Genomic DNA, 21,079 nt, shown 5'->3' with positions numbered 1-21,079 from the left:
CATGGGGGGGAGGACTGACACTGTGGGCTGACACTGTATAGAGGAGGACTGACACTGTGCACTAACACTGTATAGAGGAGGACTGACACTGTGCACTGACAGTGCATGGAGGAGGACTGACACTGTGCACTGACACTGTATAGAGGAGGACTGACACTGTGACACTTACATTGCATGGAGGGGGACTAACATGGTTTACTGACACTTTATGGAGGAGGACTGACACTGTGCACTAACACTGTATAGAGGAGGACTGACACTGTGCACTGACAGTGTATAGAGGAGGACTGACACTGTGCACTGACAGTGCATGGAGGAGGACTGACACTGTGCACTGACACTGTATAGAGGAGGACTGACACTGTGACACTTACATTGCATGGAGGGGGACTAACATGGTTTACTGACACTTTATGGAGGAGGACTGACACTGTGCGCTGACACTGCATGAAGGAGGACTGGCAGTGTATGGATGAGGACTGACACTGTGCACTGACACTGCATGAAGGAGGACTGAAACTGTATAGAGGAGGACTGACATTGTGCTCTGACACTGCATGGAGGAGCACTGACACAGCATGGAGGAAGACTGACACTGTGCACTGACACTGCATGAAGGAGGACTGGCAGTGTATGGATGAGGATTGACACTGCATGGGGGAGGACTGACTTTGTGCACTGACACTGCATGGAGGGGACTGACACTGCATGGATGATGACTGACATTGTGCACTGGCACTGCATGGAGAAGGACTGACACTGTGCACTAACACTGCATGAAGGGGGACTGACACTGTGACCCGTACACTGCATTGAGGAGGACTGACACTGTGACCCATACACTGCATTGAGGAGGACTGACACAGTGTACTGACACTGTATGGAGGAGGACTGACACTGCATGGAGGAGAACTGACATTATGTACTGAGACTGCATGGAGGAGGACTGAAGCTGTCTACTGATACTGCTTGGAGGATGACTGACACTGTGTACTGAAACTGCATGGAAGAAGACTGACACTGTGACCCTTACACTGCATGGGGGGGCTGACACCGCATTGAGGAGGACTGACATTGTGGACTGACACTGCATGGAGGTGGACTGACACTGTAACCCTTACACTGCTTGAAGGGGGGCCTGAAACTTTTCACTGACACTGGACTGTCACTTCTGTTTCAACTGCATGGAGGAGGACTGACACTGTGTACTGAGACTGCATGGAGGAGGACTGACACTGTATGGAGGAGGACTGACACTGTGTACTGAGACTGCATGGAGGAGGACTGACACTGTATGGAGGAGGACTGACGCTGTGGACTGACACTGCATGGAGGAGGACTGACACTGCATGGAGGAGGACTGACACTGTAACCCTTTTGCTGCATGGAAGGGGACTGACACTGTGCACTGACACTGTATGGAGGAGCACTGACACTGTGACGCTGACACTGTATGGAGAACTGACACTGTGGGCTGACACTGCATGGAGGGGGGGCTAACACCATGCACTGACACTCTATAGAGGAGGACTGACACTGCATGGAAGATGACTGACACTGCATGGAAGAGGACTAACACTGTGCATTGACACTCAACGGAAGGGGATTCAAACTACATGGAGCAGGACTGACACTGTGTGGGGGATGACTGACACTGCATTTAGGATGACTGACACACTGCATGGAGAAGGACTGACACTGTGCACTGGCACTGCATTGAGGATGACCGACACTGCATGGAGAAGGCCTGACACTGTACTGAATTTGCACTAACACTGCATGGAGGAGAACTGACACTGTGTATTAAACTGCACAGAAGAGAACCAACTGCCTGGAGAAGGAATGAGTGTATGGAGGAGGACTGTAACTGTTTAATGACACTGAATGGAGAAAGACTGACACTGTATACACTGACACTGAATGGAGGAGGACTGACACTGTATACACTGATACTACATGGAGGAAGACTGACACTGTATACACTGATACTACATGGAGGAGGACTGACACTGTATACACTGATACTACATGGAGGAGGACTGACACTGTATACACTGATACTACATGGAGGAGGACTGACACTGTATACACTGATACTACATGGAGGAGGACTGACATTGTGGACTGACACTATGGAGAAGAACTGACACTAAAAGTGGGAGGACTGACTCTGTGTACTTGAACTGTACTGGGAAGGACTGACACTGTGCCCCTACACTGTGCCTTACATCACATTGAGGAGTACTGGCACTGTGCTCCGCACTGCATGGCGGGGGTTATTTGTGCTTCTTATATGACTGTAGCACTGACAGCAGGGTGGGCTCAGGGTACCTAGAAAAGGTTACTCAATAATCCCTCATCTTTTTTCACCCCAGCAGGGTAATTATTTGGGTTATAGTCCTGTGAGCGTTCCATGCACTTAATATTACGTGTGGCCCTTTGGTGATGTCAGGGGCTGTACTTGAAGCCCCCTATGTTTTTTTAATTAGGTTGTCACTTGCTGAGTTAGGCTGGGTTGCAGTGCTGTGCTAAATTAACCTACAGAGTCACACTGCATGATCCTAACCGATAAAGACAAGACACATTGTAGAAGCAGGCATTGGAGTGACCAATCCTCTAGCTTGTTTTCTATTTAAAGTAACAATAAATGGAAGAATTGGGCAAAAACTGAAAGGATCACTAGGAGGGAGCTGAGGTTGTTCAACCTTTTATCCTCTTTCAGTACAGTCCCTGTTTCCTCCACTGAAAAGAAATTAGAAAAAAAAACACTTGTGAAATATGATTATATAGCCTGTAAGAGCAATGAAAATGATAAGTTTATATGATGGATGTTCACCTACTGTATACAGTTTACAAGCATGTGAAAAATGATCACAGTGCCCTAATTTTTCATAAAAAGAATGACATAGGGAGCATTTTCCTCCCTTTTTCTTGCCTCACTTATTTAAAATATGACCACAATATCCCCAGGTCACCGCACCTCCCATCAGTCTGTGTGAACCTTCATACTTCTTACTTACCTAAGGACCGGTTCATACCACATGAAGTCCAGTGTGTTTTATTTTTTTTTTTTTTTTAGTCAAAAGACTAAAATATATCTAAAACTAAGGCCTCTTTCACATGGCCGCTCGTTTTTTTTCTTCCGCTCCGGGGTTTTTTTTTTGCACGGACATGGAGGACACTTGTGTCATCCGCTCCGTATGTCCGCATATCATCCCATCCGTTTGCGGATGATATACGGACATAATGTATGTCTATGGGCATTGCGGATCTCAGCGGATGACAACGCTGACATCCGATTTTTCATCCGTTCCGTTTTTTAAACGGAACAAAAATAGGGTTCTGCTCTGTTCCAAAAAACGGAACAGAACTGAAAGGACGAAAATCAGATGTCAGCGGATGGTATTCCGCTGACATCCGCAATCTCATAGACATTCATTATGTCCGTAAATCACCCGCAAACGGATGGGGTGATTTATGGACATACGGGAACGTCCGTGTGAAAGAGCCCTAAATCAAAATTTGACTTTGAAATAACACTGCACTACCACGTAAGAATAAGTAGGGGGGCATCTACTAAGCTGCTGAAAGAAAAAAAATCAAATTAGAAGTCTACCCTAACACTAAAATCTCTAAATCTACTGGCATCTGTGATCTAAAGCCCCGTACACACGATCAGATTATCGAACGATCTGTCTTCTGTTTTTTGTGGCATGCTAGTCTGATGTGGAAAGTGAAGAGGTTATTTTCATATGAATTTTCCCATATGACAGAATTCTACTTCAGAAGTGATGTCATGTGTTGGATTGCTTTGTATGTGTTCTTTCATCTCGGAGCATGCCTAGTCTTGCTCTTAAGATTTTTTCCGTCGAAAACTGTACTAATGAGACGAAAATCGGACGTTGTATTGACGGACGATAAAAATTTGATAGCCTGCACAGCAGGATTTTTTCGGCCGAAAAGTCGGAGTCGGCTGTCGAAAGCACCATACTAACAATCCGAAAATCGACAGATCGGTCGTCGGAACGAAATTTCCCTTCGGATTTTCTTATCGTGTGTACGGGCCTTTAGACTAACCTATCTAGCCCTGTAAAGAGGAATTCGCTATTCATACCTTTTCTTAAGCCACTCCGGTCTGGTCCCACGCTGAGCTTTCAGCGGCAGCTTCCCAGTGTAGGAGGGTGTAGAGGAGGCAGCCGGCAATGGAAGCCCCATAGTAACTCTATGGGTGACATCACTTCCCATTCATTTCCCTACTGTTGTCGGCTGTCTCCTCTGTAGAGCTTCCGCCCCTGGAGACCGGACCGGAACGGCTTAAAAAAAGGTATGTATAGCGATTTCTTCTTTACAGGGCTAGATAGTCTTAGATCGTGGATGCCGGTACGTTTAGAGATTTTAGTGTTAGGGTGGAGTTCTACGCCTTCATTTTTTTTCTTAATGTTTAATGGTAATATATTCAGGTAATATATGCAATGACAGTACAGCTAATCGAGTTTACAGTTTTTTGGGGGTTTTTATATTTTAAAGTTGCACTTTTGTTTTTAAAAAAGCAATATTTTTGCTTATGAAACTTGGTTTTATTTACAAAGACGTTTCATATCACAACGGCTATATATGTGTCTGTAGTGCATTTTCAAACTTTAAGGCTGCATTCACATGTCAGCATTTGGATCGCGGGCAGAACCGCCGCGGTTCCGCCCGCGATCCGGAGATTTATTGCAAATCGCGGGACGCCTAGCGTTGCCCGTTGATTTGCAATAGCCCCCCAAACGCCGAGCTCTTGTACTTCTTTGGAGCGTATTGCGTCCCGCGATTTTGTTTGCGCGATGTTGCCGCGATTCGGCAGGCGGAAATCGCGGCAACATCGCTCGGCGTTTGGGGGGCTATTGCAAATCAACGGGCAACGCTAGGCGTCCCGCGATTTGCAATAAATCTCCGGATCGCGGGCGGAACCGCGGCGGTTCTGCCCGCGATCCATACGCTCACATGTGAACGGAGCTTAAGAGCCCATTCAGACTAGCGCGACTTGTCAGGCAACTTGTCAGCCTGACAAGTCGCAGTCGGTCGCGGTCCATTGAGTAGTACAGGAACTGTTCTAATAGGAGCGACACAAGTCGCTCCGACTTAGAAAAAGGGTCCTGTACTACTTTGGGGCGACCTGGGAGCGACTTGCATAGACTTCCATTATGTGAAGTCCCTGCAAGTCGTGCCGAAGTCGCGATGCACGCGACTTCACAGGTAGCCCCCCGAAGTCGGATCGAGTGTGAGCCGGCTCTAATACCATAAATAATAATATTATTACATTTTTTCTCCAGGAATATATTAGGAGTTTGGCAATTCTAGAGAAATGCTTAAATAAAGCATTAGAATTTAACTAAACCCATTCGATTTTAGTCAACTAAAATGTACTGGAGATTTTAGTCGACTAAAATACGACAAAAAAAATACGACCAAAACTAAAATGGCATTTTTGTCAAAAGACTAAAATATGACTAAAAATAAATCGAAAATTGACAGAAGGCTCCCACCGTCAGAATACAAAGGCTTACTTGGAGTGATTTCCCCATTCATATTGAGTGTGTGGATGGGGGAACTTACTCTTCTTGTATAGCAGTGGTCTCCAAACTGCGGCCCTGGGGCTGGATGCGGCCCTTGCTTGTGAACTTTGCCTGGCCCTTGGGGCACTTTTTTGGAGCCCTTGGAGCACTGGCCCTTTGTTTAAAAAGTTTGGAGACCCCTGCTGTATAGTATTGGGAGAATGTATATGCGTGAACAACATATACATTTATCCCTTTATATGTCCACAAATAAACCGGCCAAAGCATGTCTATACACATTGACCATTAGTTGAATAATATTCCTCTATTTCTTTTCTTACCTATATGTGTCTGTAATGATGAGTCTGCATTGTTCTATCATTCTAAGCATATGCAGACATGTTTGTGTTTTATAGAAATGCCTGGCACATAATAGACCTACACATCTAGTTTTATACCTTGATGGCATTCTCCTTTCCTAAAGCAGCCTTTCTCAACCTTTTAGCCCACGTTCACATGAAATGCGGCTTTGAAATTGTGCGACTTCCTCTGAAATCACACAATTTCAGAACCGCATGTCAGTGCAAATTTAGGTGTGACTTGGATGACCTCTGTGCGGCTTCATGCACATATGTCTATGCAAGTCCCACCTGAAATCGCCAAAGGTAGTGCAGGAACTACTTTTTTAAATTGAGACGCAAAGTCAGTGTTGCACCGATTTGAACACTGCCATTGCTGACAATAGGGGGCATGACAAGTCGCTCCAGTGTGAACAGGTGTTTAGACAAAGGGAAAATATCTACAGCTCACTGTATATAAGCATGATTTTCATTGTGGAGATTGCTCTGTGTGGTCAGTGAGAAGAATCTCCCTCTTCAGATAGCTGAAAAGATCATTGGTGTCAGCGGAAACTTATCTGAGAGGCAGGAGGTGCTCATTGCTTGTGGAAGCCCTAGCAACCTCTGGAGGTACTCGGGGTTCCATGGATATCTGGGTGAGAGGCTGTCCTAAAATATATTCTGTAGATGACAGGGCATCACATGCTGTCTGAACTGAAGCGGTGCGATTAAAAAAAGCTGAAACTGCAAAGTCTGACACTGCTGGAGTGATTGTTCATGCCTGAGTCATCACAAATAAAGCTTTTTTTCTTGCTTTCTCTTCCCAAATTCTGTAAAGGGATTCTAGCATCAGCTTAAAGTGGAACTTTACTAGTAATTTATTCAGTGAAGGAGATAAATTACTTATTTTCAATATTTACTGACAGAAAGTAAGAAAAACTTTTTTTTTTCTCAAATTTTTTTTTTTCTTATTAGTTAGAAATAAAAAAAACCCACTGGTGATTAAATACCACCATACGAAAGCTCTATTTGTGTGAAAAAAAAAAATAATAAAAATTTCATATGGGTACAGTGTAGCATGACCGCGCAATTGTCATTCAAAGTATGAGAGCGCTGAAAGCTGAAAATTGGCCTGGGCAGGAAGGGGGTTAAAGTGCCCTGTATTGAAGTGGTTAAAAGAAGTCACTGGGATTGCACCTAAAACCACATGTAAAATGGGCATACAGTCGTGCTGTGCCCAAACCACAGCTCAGCGGTGTGAACCCAGTATAGGGCAGGTCGTATCTTTTTTTTAAACACAATGTACCACATTCAAACTCAATAAATCTTGATTATATATATTTTTATTATTTGGTAAGACTTTGCTTGCTTTTCAGTGTGCTCTTGGGGCCGGTTTACACCATTGTAACGCAATGTTTATTTGCATTTTTTTTTTTTTTTTCTTAATGCGTTCTGGTGCATTTTGTGAAAACCACTTTAAAAATTTCACACAATGTAGTGTTATGAGAGTCCTGTGTAAAGATTGTGAATCGCCATAAAAAAAAATTCATAAATAAAGTGCTGTGATCACTGTGAAATTCCAAACAAACGGTGCAATCAGGTGTTCAATCCAAGCAATCCACCACCGTGTGCAATGGCCGCTCATCTCTATTCATAAAGTAATGTGCATCAAACTGTATGGGCTGCTGGAAACAATCTCCATACGCTGAATGTTATTTCATTAACATCGCACATGAAAAGGCAGAAAAAAAACTCCTCATGGTGTAGTATTTAGAACAGGTATTTATTAAAAAAATAAGTAGACTTACATTTAAAAACACGATAATGTGAATCCTACTCCAGATTAAGGGGTAACGCAGCAAATAAGTGCTGTGTGTTCCCAACTTCCGGTTTCTGCTGCAACCGGAAGTGACATCGCCCGACTCCTCCCCCCACGTTTCGTCATAGGCACGTTACTTTCTCAAGGACTCAATATATCTTTGCTGTCCGAACCCCCTAGACAAATACCAAGCAGTTAACTCATGCAGTGTGGGCACAGCCCCAGTTCATGTGGGTAAGTTCAGCCTTAAGTTCAGCTTTAAATAATTGTGCAGATTAAACACATTTATATTAGTCACTCATTTAAATATATTTTCTTTGTGTTCATCTAACTGTTCACTTTGAGTTTGTGTCAGAGGTCACCTAAAGTCTCACCAATGCTGATCTGTCATTAGGCTGACCTCACTCTCTGACACCCATCTTCTGCAAGTGTGCTTAACAGACCTTTCGCTAAATACATTCCTCCATTACTCTACTCCACATGCTGGTGGTGTGTGAGGTCAGGCAGTTGACAGAGAAGCAAGGGTCAGGCTTTATTTCTGAGCCTCCAACTTAGGAGAAGGGTCGGGGTTTATTAAAAAACAAACTCCCCTCCATGGATTAGTAAGTGTATTCATGTGACCTAAAAAAGAAGTATAGCCAAAAAAAGTTTGGCCATGCTTGTCTTTTAAACTAAAGAGTTGTACACACATTAAAGGTGTTTTAAAGTCAGAAGGTTTTTAATGTTATTGCATTCTTTTCATTAAGATGAAAAACCTTCTGGGTGTAGCAGCCTCCGCAGCACCCCCTAATACTTACCTGAGCCCCATCTCTCTCCAGCGATGTCCATGAGTCCCTTGGCCGACCAGGACTCTCCCTCCTAATTGGCTGGGACACGGTATCATTGGCTCCCGTGGCTGTCCATCAAAGTCAGTTAGCCAATCAGGATAGAAAGGGGGCAGGGCAGAACAGCAGATCCATGTCTGAATGGACACACGGAGCTGCAGCTCGGCTCAGGTGCCCCCATAGTAAGCTGCTTGCTGTGGGGGCACTCCAAAGGGAGGTCTAGGAGCAGCAGTGAGGGACCCAAGAAGAGGAGGATCTGGGCTGCTCTGTACAAAATCAGCTGCATAGAAGAACTAAGTATAACATGTTTATTTGGAAAAAAAAACAAACTTGAGACTTCACAATCACTTTAATGCATTCTTTGCATTAGGATAAAAAGCCTTCTGTGTGTAGCAGCCTCCCCAGAACCCCCTAATACTTACCTGAGCCCCATCTCTGTTCAGCGATGTCCAAAAGTCCCTCAGCCATCTATGACTCGGCCAAAAGAAATTTGTGGTGCTAGACCTTACTGCCCTCTACGACCGGGGTGGTCAACCTAACACTGCAAACAAAAACACAAAAAAATAAGGCCTTTATTATTGACAAAATAAAAGATGTCTACTCACAAACAGGTGATGTAAACCAGCGTAACAGATTGAAACAGCGAAGTCCATAATTACAGAGTAGTGGATAAATTACTCTCTGCGTAACATCATCTTTTATATTTTACAAAAAAATTGGGTTATGTATTGTGTTTTCTTGCATTCAAATTCAAAAAGATTTATTTTTTTCCCAAAAATTGCAGTTAAAAAACCGCTGCGCAAATTCTGCGTAACTTAAAAAGAATTGCAAAACCAACCCATTTATTCTCTGTCAAACAAAAGTTTAGGGGCAGCCTAGTATATCCTCTACCTACCACTACAGGACTTCATTGTTCTAGGAGAACTGATGTCTTCCCTGAGAGAAGAAAAAAAATTCTTGTTTTTATCAAAATTTATGTTTTATCTACCAAGGTTCTGCAGTTGCTGCAGAGCCAGAATGGGCTCACGGTTGCAGCTTCCAGATCAGCTAAATCCCAGCATTGCCACAAAAGCCGTAACTGCACCCTGCCGGGGGGGGGGGGAGCAGAGATGGCCTTTAACCACCTTACCACCGGAGGATTTTGCTGTCTTACATCCAGGCCACTTTTTGCGATTCGGCACTGTGGACTTTAACTGACAATTGCGCGGTCATGCAACTCCGTACCTAAACGAAATTTACGTCCTTTTTTTCCCACAAACAGAGCTTTCTTTTGGTGGTATTTTTTCACCTCTGCACTTTTCATTTTTTTGCGATATTAATAAAAAAATGCGACAATTTTGAAAAAATAACTATTTTTCTACTTTGACAGTTAAAAAATATCCAATATATTAAATTTTTGTCATATATTTAGGCCAAAATGTATTTACCTACATGTCTTTGACAAAAAAATTCTCAATGAGCGTATTTTTAACCGCTTTAAGACCGGAAGCTTATACCCCCTTCCTGACCAGGCCATATTTTGCGATTTGGCACTGCGTTATTTTACCAGACAATTGCACGGCCGTGCGAAACTGTACCCACATTAAATTTATGTCCTTTTTTCCCCCACAAATAGAGCTTTCTTTTGGTGGTATTTGATCACCTGTGCGATTTTTTTTATTTTTTGCGCTATATACAAAAAAAGAGCGACAATTTTGAAAAAATAACATTTTTCACATTTTTTTTTAAATGAAATTCCCCCCCAAAAAATGTAAAAATCTAAATTTTTTAACTTTTTTTGCCAATTTGTTTTCTGCTACATATTTTTGGCAAAAAAATTGCAATAAGCTTATTTTGATTGGTTTGTGCAAACGTTATCGCAGCTACTAACTACGGGAAATTTATGTCATTTTTATTGGGTTTTTTTTAACTAGTAATGGCGGCGATCTGCGTTTTTTTTTTTTTTTGCGGGAATGCGACATTGCGGCAGACAGATCGGACCCTTGACTGACATTTTTTACACTTTTGGGGGTACCAGTGACATTACTACAGTAATCAGTGCTATAAATATGCACTGTTACTGTAAAAATGACACTGGCAGGGAAGGGGTTAATTTTAATTGGTGATCAAGGGGTTAATGTATGCCTGGTACTTACTGACGTGTGTGGGGGGAGGGGACTATGTGACACAGGGACAGATCACAGGTTCAGCTATGCTGAACCCTGCAATCTGACCCTGCCTGTTACTTAGGAGATCCGCCCGCTTTGTTTACACAAGCGGGCTGATCTCCACACTCGATCCCCGACGATCGGGGAAGAGCAGTGGTGATCACCGCCGCTCCTCCTCTAGCCCAACTCCCGCTGTAACTGAATACAGCGGGAGGGAGCCTCTGGCGGCGCGCGCGCGCCGCCCACAAGGGGAGGAGTCCAGCGACGTAGATCTATGTCGCTGGACGACAACGAGCCACATTGCCGCAGTAGCAGCAATATGAGTGGTTGTAAAGTGGTTAATGTTTCTTTTGGCACTGGACTCTGCGCTTAATGCTCACCTAGGTACCTATGATGCAAAGTGTTGAGTTATGCCCCGTACACACGTGCAGATTTTCTGAAGACTTTTGTCTTCAGATTTACCTTTTCTATGTAGTGCAAGGGCCTGCCGGATTGCATACAAATTGAAAGTGTTTAGGTTTGACCTCATATTATCTGGTTTTGGTAAGTCTACAGACAAAAGTCTTCAGATAATCTGCACGTGTGTACAGGGCATTAAGCACAGAGTGCATTACAGATTATTTGCAGTGCCTCACACACTGGTGGAAACCTTACCATAAAGGCCTCGGGGGATTAGCCTGCCGGAGGGAGGAGGTCTGTCTGGTAATGTGCTTGATGTATGGTTGCCACCTCATCCCTTTAATCCAGGACACATTAATCACACAGGTTCTGAGGCTAATATAATGCAGATAAGGCACCAAGTGAGTTTAATTACCACCTTAATCAGCCACAGAACCAGTGTAATTAATGTGTGTCCTGGTTTAAAGGGATGAGGTGGCAACCTTAGCTTGATGGCCTGCATGACCTATTGTCACCCATCCAGGCCACCACTGATAAGTAGCAGGGCTTGTCTCTGCCTTTCTAGGAGCTGACACCCTTCTGATTTCATTCCCTCTCTCTCTCTCTCTCTTCAGGGGTTATACTTTGGGCTGCAATGCTTTAAATTGTGTTGCAAACACTCCATTGGACTACCACAGCACAATTTCAACCTTGTGACATGTACATCCTGAGGGCTGTCACACCTTTTTGGCACGGCAACACTTTTGTTGCACACTTTGTGTATGTATAGAAAAAGAAATAGGTCGCACTCCGTCATGGAATGAAGTTGCTTGAATTTATTGAAGTATCGTCATGCCAAACATCCAAACAGACAGGAACTGTTAACATTTCACACGGTTCTCTGTGCTTGTTCACAACAAACCTGTGCGGCAGGACACAGACTCTTGAAGGATGCACTCAAGGTGGGGCCACACCTCACAGAACCTGTGTCCCATCGCCACTGATTAGCAAATGTTCATGTCATTAAAACACATTTTACAAAACAACATTTGGCTTCACAAAATTAGTACATATCAAATTTTATACAGAACCACAACATTGTCATAAAAAAAAAAAAAAAAAACTTTTTCAAGAATAAAATACAAAGACAAATACTACTAAGCAGAGGCAAACATCAAAAGATCACAATTACCATAACATCTTAAAATCTTAGATCACCAAAAGTGAGGATCATTGACCAAAAATTGGAGATGCCTTAGGGCTCTTTCACACATGGAGTCCGTCGGACGGACTCCGTTTTTCTCAGCAGGGGATTGATCCGCCGCTGAGCAGGAGGATGACAGCTGTTCTCTGTGCTGTGTGCGGAGACACAGCTGTCAGGTCCCCATGCATCTCTATGGGGGAATGGGATGGGAACGGACCGTCTGTCCATTCTCATCCGATCTGATCTGCTGGACGGATGGAAAATAGGGTTTCCATCCGTCCGGATTTGACGGATCGGATGTCAGCGAACATGTCACCGCTGACATCCGATGCCCCATAGAGATGCATGGGGTGACCGTTTAGATCCGCCCAAAAAACTGACAGGCGGATCTGAACGGGGTCCGTCTGTGTGAAAGGGGCTTTAGGCTTTTGCGCCACACCACTTTTCGAGTTTGTTGCGGACACTTTTTAAGGGCTTCAACATGCTCATAGGGGGTAGCCCCACCCTTTACAAGTGCCACATGACAACCCATGCTATGGTTTTTGCAAAATTCGTGGCTCCTCACAAGGTCCAGGATATTCTTGCTGCTGCTTAAAGCCCCATACACACACACTGAAAGTCAACCAGAACATGACATCGCTTCTGAAGTTGGTTTTTGTTGGCCAACAAAAGTCCAGTGCAAGTCTAGAGCACATTTCAACCAACAAACAACACTGGACAAAAGTTGGCCGATCAGTTGGCCAACAATCTGTGCGTGTGTACGGGGCTTTAGGCTCCGTTCACATCTAGATGCTACTTTTTTTACAGGCATTTTTGCAGTGTTTTTTAGGTTGACAAGTGGTCAATTAAAAAAAATAATTAAAAAAAGAAGCTCATGTACTTTTTTGAGCGACGGGCATTTTGCGTAAGGCGACAAAACACTCAGATGTGAACAGGGGCCATTGAAATGAATGGGATTTTTCTTGTTGGGCGTTTTTTGATTGGATGCTTACAGATTGCAATTATCCTTCCTGCTGCAGCAGTGAGTTTCCTTGTGGGTAATCCCTCACTCTGTACCATAGTATGGCATATCGTAAGTGCAAGGACAGCAGGCCTGGCAAGCTCACGATCTGCTAACAGTGCTAGGGGGTCTTGCAGTGTCCCCTCCAAAGGACCTGTCACTGATAGCTTAGATCAATGTCCCCTGCCTGAGTTAGAGCACACCTCTGAGTCTTCTATAACCCCATTCTTAGGTTATTGCTTCCTCAATATTATCCAGGGAAGAATTATCAGCTATCATGTCTGCGTTTATTGACAAAATTGCAGCCATGATCGCTGACTCAGAGTGCAAACAAACATGTTTTCACACCCTCTCCTCCCGAGTCCACTTTTCACATTCATGAGGCTGCAATTTTTTCTGTATGGTCATTGAAGAATGCAGAGGATTTTATCTTATTATTTGAGGAAAGGATACATGAGAAGATTGAGCCCACATATATCTTCAGATCTTTACACCAGGTGCCATGGGACTTCTTTGGGTGGCGTGGCTTATCCAGTGCAGCCCCACCACAAGGTAAAATGCCTTGTCTTCTATGTGCCCGGATCAGACCACTGTATTTCGGTGGTGTGTGTGGGTTGTGTGCACTGAAAAAAAGTATTTCAATGCCATTCTTTTTTCCAATGAAGAGCAGTGCAAGGCTATAGACCACCTTACACCATGCAGTGGCCAACAGAACTTTGTGAAATTGTTCAAAAGAAAAAACTTGTTTAACTTGTTTAAAAGAAAAAGGATTGGCGCATCGACACTGCAGTTGTCCCGCCGCATCGCACAGCACACAAGCTGCTGCATTGTAATGCAGCGTCTGGTGTGAATAGACCCGTAGGCCCCATGCACACGGGACGTTTTTAACGCCGCTGTAAGCAGCGTCAGGCGTTTTCTTTTTGCAGCCTAAAAACGCCCCTCCATGTTATTCTATGGCCTCATGCACACTCAGACGTTTTTGAGCTGTAAGTGGCTTAGACGTTTTTAGGCTGCAACAAGAACCCACCACCTGCGCGTTCTGAGGACCAGCGTTACAGCGTTAAAAACGCCTGACGCTGCTAAAAGCTGAATAACTTTGCTATAACGTTGCTTAACGTGCGTTAAGCCACGTTATACGTTTTTTTTTCTTCCATTCAAAATCAATGGTTCCCTATGGGATCCTATTGATTTGAATGGAGGTCGCACCGCAACACCGCAAGTCGGATCCGACTTGCGGGGTGACTTGCGCTGTGGGAATCTTGAGGGGGAACGCGTGGGGTCCCCCCCAGGGTTCCAAACCAGGCCCTTCGGGTCTGTTATGGAATTTGAGGGTAGCCCCATGCCGAAAAAACGGCATGGGGTCCCCCCCAAAATCCATACCAAACCCTTATCCGAGCATGCAGCCCGGCAGGCCAGGAAAGGGGAGGGGACGAGCGAGCGGCCCCACCCCCCCTGGACCACACCAGGCCACATGCCCTCAACATGGGGGGGGTGTTGGTGCTTTGGGGCAGGGGGAGCTCTGCACCCCCCACCTCAAAGCACCTTGCCCCCATGTTGATGAGGACAAGGGCCTCATCCCCACAACCCTGGCCGGTGGTTGTGGGGGTCTGCGGGCAGGGGGCTCATCGGAATCTGGAAGCCCCCTTTAACAAGGGGGCACCCCAGATCCCGGACCCCCTCCCTATGTGAATGGGTATGGGGTACACTGTACCCCTACTCATTCACCCCATAAAATGCAGTGTATGGAAATAACGACAAGAGACGTTTTGGAAAGTTTATTAAAAATCTTCATCCGACTCTTCTTGTCTTCTCCTCTCCGGGGTCTTCTCCGGGGTCTTCTGCTCTTTTGCTGTCCGCCCTTCTTGTCTTCTCCTCTCCGGGGTCTTCTGCTCTTTTGCTGTCCCCCTCTTCTTGTGTTCTTCTCTCCGGGGTCTTCTGCTGTCCCCTCTTCTGCTGTCCTCTCTTCTTTTCTTCTCCTCTCCGGTCTTCTGCTCTTTTGCTGTCGGCTGTCGGCTGTCTTCTTCCTCCGGTCCTCCTCCTCCTCCGACGTCTCCGCTGATTATGCCTATCTCCGGTCTCTTCAGCTTATTATATAGCCATTAGGGGCGTGGCCCCGATGACGTCATCTGGAGACCCCGCCCCCTCATGTCACAGATGACGTCATATGTGACATGAGGGGGCGGGGTCTCCAGATGACGTCATCGGGGCCACGCCCCTAATGGCTATATAATAAGCTGAAGAGACCGGAGATAGGCATAATCAGCGGAGACGTCGGAGGAGGAGGACCGGAGGAAGAAGACAGCCGACAGCAAAAGAGCTTTCCTGGCCTGCCGGGCTGCATGCTCGGATAAGGGTTTGGTATGGATTTTGGGGGGGACCCCATGCCGTTTTTTCGGCATGGGGCTACCCTCAAATTCCATAACAGACCCGAAGGGCCTGGTTTGGAACCCTGGGGGGGACCCCCACGCCGTTTTTTTCCCATTTTGGCGTGGAGTTCCCCCTCAAGATTCTCACAGCGCAAGTCGCCCCGCAAGTCGGATCCGACTTGCGGTGTTGCGGTGCGACCTCCATTCAAATCAATAGGCTCCCATAGGGAACCATTGATTTTGAATGGAAGAAAAAAAAACGCTGCTAAAAGCAACGTGGCAAAACGTGCAATAACGCCAATGGAAAAAGCTACTGAAAGCACGTTTTTACAGCTGCTTTTTCCGGCGTCAGAACTAACTTTGACGTACGTTTTTTCTAACGCCCCGTGTGCATGGGGCCGTAAAGTTGAAGTTTTAGCCAGAAACACCAGGGATTTATTTGCCATGAGTAAAGAATGTTCTATGTCAGTGATGGTGAACCTTGGCACCCCAGATGTTTTGGAACTACATTTCCCATGATGCTCATGCACTCTGCAGTGTAGTGGAGCATCATGGGAAATGTAATTCCAAAACATCTGGGGTGCCAAGGTTCGCCATCACCGTTCTATGTGCTGTTGGCTGCTGTGTTAGATTGAAATCCTCTGCCCCTGGAAACCCCTGAAGTGGAGATCTTCTGGTGCTGCGGGGGTTGATATGAGTGGCTGTATCTGTGACAGGCACTTGTCAAGAGCTGACTATGCCTGCCCTGTCCACCCCCATGCTCCATTCATAGAAGCTGTGCAATCAGTTCCTACAATGAAAAGAGCTATGTGAATGGAGGCGGTGGACATTTTATTCATTCCCCTGGCCTCCATTCTTAGAACCACCTATCATGTGTATGGTGCTGCCCAATTCATGCTACCACAACGCAAAGATCTGATCTTGGCCCTAAACCTAACCACACCTATGGTTATAAATCCTGATCTAAACTCCTAGTGGAATCTACTCTATGGTTTGTGCATTTGGGCGCTGTTTTCCTGCTCTTGATTCATGTTGAAATGCAGCACTGCATTGTGTTCGACATGTACACGAGCCCTTGGGGTACTCCATTCCTTTTCTAATATAAGACATCTAGCAAAATACATCTGCGATTTCTTCCTAATAAAAGGAATTGATGCTCTGTAGGGTGCAGTACATGTTTCTTGAGATGTATGAAATATAAGGAAGAAGTTTGCTTGTATTTGTAGTTGGCGTACAGTAATGTTTACAATCCAGCCCTTCCTCTGAAAAGTGACAGAACTGATCTAAAAAACTGATAAATACATGTGATGTTAACGAAAATAGTTTGTGTTGCTAAAGCCGGTGATACCAACAAAGCTTGTGATGGAGTGTAATTATAACGTGTGCAGGATTTCCTGGAGCAGCGAAGCGTAGAAATCAAAAACCCATCAGTCAAAACCCTTTTCACTGTGAGTATCTCTAGCAGGTTTGCCTGTTAGGGGTTTGTTGGATACACAGCTTGTTTTTGCAAGCCAATCTTTAGACAATAGGGTAGTCCAGTCACTCCTAAGTCCCCATTCACACTAGCGCGACTTGTCAGGCGACTTGGTCGCCTGACAAATCGCAGTGGGTCGCCTACCATTGATTAGCACAGGACCCGTTCTAATAGGTACGACACAAGTCGCTCCGACTTAGAAAAAGGGTCCTGTACTACTTTGGGGCGACCTGGAGGCGACTTGCATTGACTTCAATGATATGAAGTCTGTGCATGTCGCGTCGAGGTTGCGGTGCACGCTGTGCACCGCGACTTCACAGGTCGCCCCAGTCTGAACGGGGAATAATAGTTCTTGTACCTCTTGGATTTTCATACAAGGTCCTTTCTAATGACCTATAGATGGATCAATACATTTTTTTGCACATCCAAGTCTAGCTGAGGTCATTCTTATTGTTTTGTGATCAGTTGTGTTTAATCATTAAAGAATTGGTTTCGTTTTAAAACCATTTGCAATTTAATCTCTCCAGTGAAGGACTTTGCTAATATCACCTTTTACTTCCAAGTTTTGTTCCATGTACACACTGGATGTTTTTGCAGCTGCTTCTAGGGGCGTCTGGTGTTTTTTTTTTTTTTGCTGCCTCTAAACTCTCCTGCATTTTATCCTATGGGGGTTACTTACTAAAACTAAAGAGCGCAAATTCTTGTGCAGCTCTGCATAGAAACCAATCAACTTCAGCCCTCATTCACATTGAATACGGCTTTGAAATCACGAGACTTCATCTGAACTTGCGCAATTTCAAAGCCGCATTTCAGTGTGACTTCCGGTGCGACTTGAAAGACATCTGTGCAGCTACTACTTTTGAAAATTAGTGCAGCGTCACACCGATTGGGACGGTGCCATTGCTGGCAATAGGCTGCGATTTGTCATGAAAGAAATCTGTGCAGCTTCATGCACAGATGTCTATTGAAGTCGCCAAAATTAGTGCAGGAACTACTTTTGGAAATTAGTGTGGCATCAAACCGATTGGGACAGTGCCATTGCTGGCAATAGGCTGCGATTTGTCATGAAAGACATATGTGCAGCTTCATGCACAGATTTCTATTGAAGTCGCCAAAATTAGTGCAGGCACTACTTTTGGAAATTAGTGCGGCGTCACACCGATTGGTACGGTGCCATTGCCGGCAATAGGCTGCGATTTGTCGTGCGATTTGACCTGTCATCGAGTGTACTAGGCATAAGGCTGCCAATAGATTTTGGAGGGTGACTAGATCATGCCTGCCCATCTAACCACAATTTAAGGCCCCTTTCACACATGGGCCTGAAAAACTGACAGGCGGATCTGAACGGATGCCCCGTGCATCTCTTTGGGGCAGCGGATGTCAGTGGAGACATGTCCGCTGACATCCAATCCGGTCCGTCAAATCCGGACGGATGGAAACTCTATTTTCCCTATTGGATGAGAACAGACAGGCGGTCCGTTCTCATCCGATTCCCCCATAGAGGACAGCGGGGACCTGACAGCTCCGTCTCCGCACACAAAGCGGGGGATCGGCAGATCGCCGACAGAGAGGACAGTGTGACGAAGTCCCGTAGGACGTAACGCGTATGGGAGGTGGAGTTGCCTGTTGCTAACGTCACCCGCTGCTGTTCCGAACATCTGCGCGGATCGCTGCACATGAGTGGGGACCGCGGCGCCGCTCATTTTTATGGATTGAGCTGCGTATTTATCATTTGTTTTATGTAAGTGTGATTCTTTATTAAATGTATTTGATCGTACGCTATACGCTTAGAGGTCTCTTTTTCCTCTTATGTATCGATTGGATCATACGTCCAAATGGCTGGATCTCTGCTGTACCCTGGTGGTGATACACACTGGAAGGATTGATGCTTTTGCTCATTGCACCCGCTGGTAATACAGGGGTCATATAGTGAGGTGAGCGCATATGTGTGCCTTTGGTGAAGGGGATCAGCACTGGACTTAGCCTGCCTTCCAGCACTTTATGTGGAGTCTATCTATATTTAAGTGGTTTTTGGGACTTTACCTGTTTACATGGACTGTTTCTCTACCCATCATTTATCTGTTGAATTTTAACCGTCATTTGTGAAGTTATTTTTTGATTTGCGCTGCACCATTTATCATATTTATTAGTATGAAAGGGGCCTAAGACTTATGGACAGCCTAAGGCCTAATGTACACTGCTGCTTCTAAACTGACATTTATGGGGCTTTGCCATTTTTTGCCTAGGCCCCCGAACGCACTTCAATAAAAGTCTATGATGTTTATTTACTAAAACTAGAGAGTGCAACATTTGGTGCAGCTCTGCATAGAAACCAATCAGCTTCAACTTTTTTTTTTTTTTTTTGGCAAAGCTTAAAGCGGTAGTATCCCGCTTTTTGACACTTTTACCTACAGGTAAGCCTATAATAAGGCTTACCTGTAGGTACAATTAATATCTCCTAAACCGGCACGGTTTAGGAGATATTTGCAGTGCATGCAGCCGCTCACGAGGGCGGCGCATGCGCTCTGAAGGTCCGGGGGGACCTTCAGTTTTACTTGCCGGGAGCTTGCCGGAAAATCACTCCCGCGCGCATGCAATCACAGCGCCGGAGCCGCCGAACCCAGAAGAGACGACGAGGGATAATGGCAGCGCCCGCAGCGATGTCTGGGGGTCTGTGTCGGGGCTTCGTTCTAAGGTAAGTAATACATAATGAGCTAGTATGCGATGCATACTAGCTCATTATGCCTTTGTCTTGCAGGTTTTTTTTTTTTTTTTTCAATTTTTGGGTTTACAACCTCTTTAATTGAGCAAGCTTAAGTTAGAAGCTGATTGGCTACCATGCACAGCTGCAACAGATTTTACACTCTCCAGTTTTAGTAAATCAACCTCTATGTGCCAATGCACACGGGGTTTGATTTACTAAAACTGGAGAGTGCAAAATCTGGTGCAGCTGTGCATAGAAGCCAAAGTGGTCAAAGATTAATAGAAAAAGCTAAAGTTAGAAGCTGATTGGTTATCATGCACAGCTGCTCCAGGTTTGCCCACTCCAGTTTTAGTAAATAAACCCCAAAAGCTTTTAGAGGAGTTTAGGAGCAGTCAGAGCTCCTTCTCAAGAATCACATTAAGGATTGGAGCTTTTGGACAATAAAAAAAAAAACAAAAAACACCAAACACGTCCTAAAGTTTGAAGTTAATTAATTTAATTGGCCAGAATAAATAAAAAATCTGGACAATTAAATAAACACCCAAACTTGGTTAAAGGCGCCCAAATGCATTTGAAGGAAAATGTGACTTAGGTGTGTTTTTTAACACTGATTTTCTCCTGTAAGGAGAAGGAGCATTTCCAATAATCCCGTGTGCGTGAGGCCTTAATCGTCACATGGTTGACATGGCTTTGTTTAATAACTTGTACTTTATACACGTTCTGTTTAACACAAGTTAAACATAATACTGTGAAGTATGTGTCGTTTTCAACAGAGAATAATGATCTCTACAGTGATCACAGCAAGCCTGCCCAAATGTAAGTTCAATGCAAGTGTGTTCTATTCATCAGCGCACAAAGCAGCAATTATTTCAAGCCCTGCACTCTGTAAACTCACAAGGTCATCTCTGCTGACCTTGCAGGTTTATCTCCATTCAGCCAGGAGGAGGAAAGGGGTGAGGTCTGCAGCCAGTTACTGTTGGTGCTGGTTATTTCAGGGAAGAATAAATAGCAATCAGGACAGGATGGTTTTCTAAGGCAGGTCATACATTATGCAGTTTTCTTTCCTTCAACCACTGAATGTGTTGATGGGGGAATCCCTCCTGCAGCGCTATTGCGTTCTGCAAGTCGAGAGCCTTCCCCACCAGCAGAACACAATGATCACTGCTGACGGCTATAGCTGCCAGGGGTGATCGGGCAAAAAAAAAAAACCAACAGGCTGGTTGTACCGAAGTCAATTGATGGATTGACTTCAGTACACTGCTTAACCAGCCGAAATGTAACCCGTCTA

At 44.9% G+C, this 21,079-nt stretch overlaps 1 protein-coding gene across 3 annotated transcripts in view; it reads left to right on the top strand.

Moving 5' to 3' along the window:
* ABHD12 (abhydrolase domain containing 12, lysophospholipase) overlaps nucleotides 1–21,079 on the top strand; it is a gene marked incomplete at its 3' end in the record, with an annotated part of 217,729 nt that overhangs the window by 65,351 nt on the left and 131,299 nt on the right. The window lies entirely within an intron of this gene.

The sequence above is a fragment of the Pelophylax lessonae genome, assembly GCF_965119305.1.
Source record: "Pelophylax lessonae genome assembly, chromosome: 3".
In the NCBI taxonomy this organism is placed as follows: domain Eukaryota; kingdom Metazoa; phylum Chordata; class Amphibia; order Anura; family Ranidae; genus Pelophylax; species Pelophylax lessonae.
Note: the sequence above shows the minus strand (reverse complement) of the source record. Positions and strands in the feature narration are given on the sequence as shown.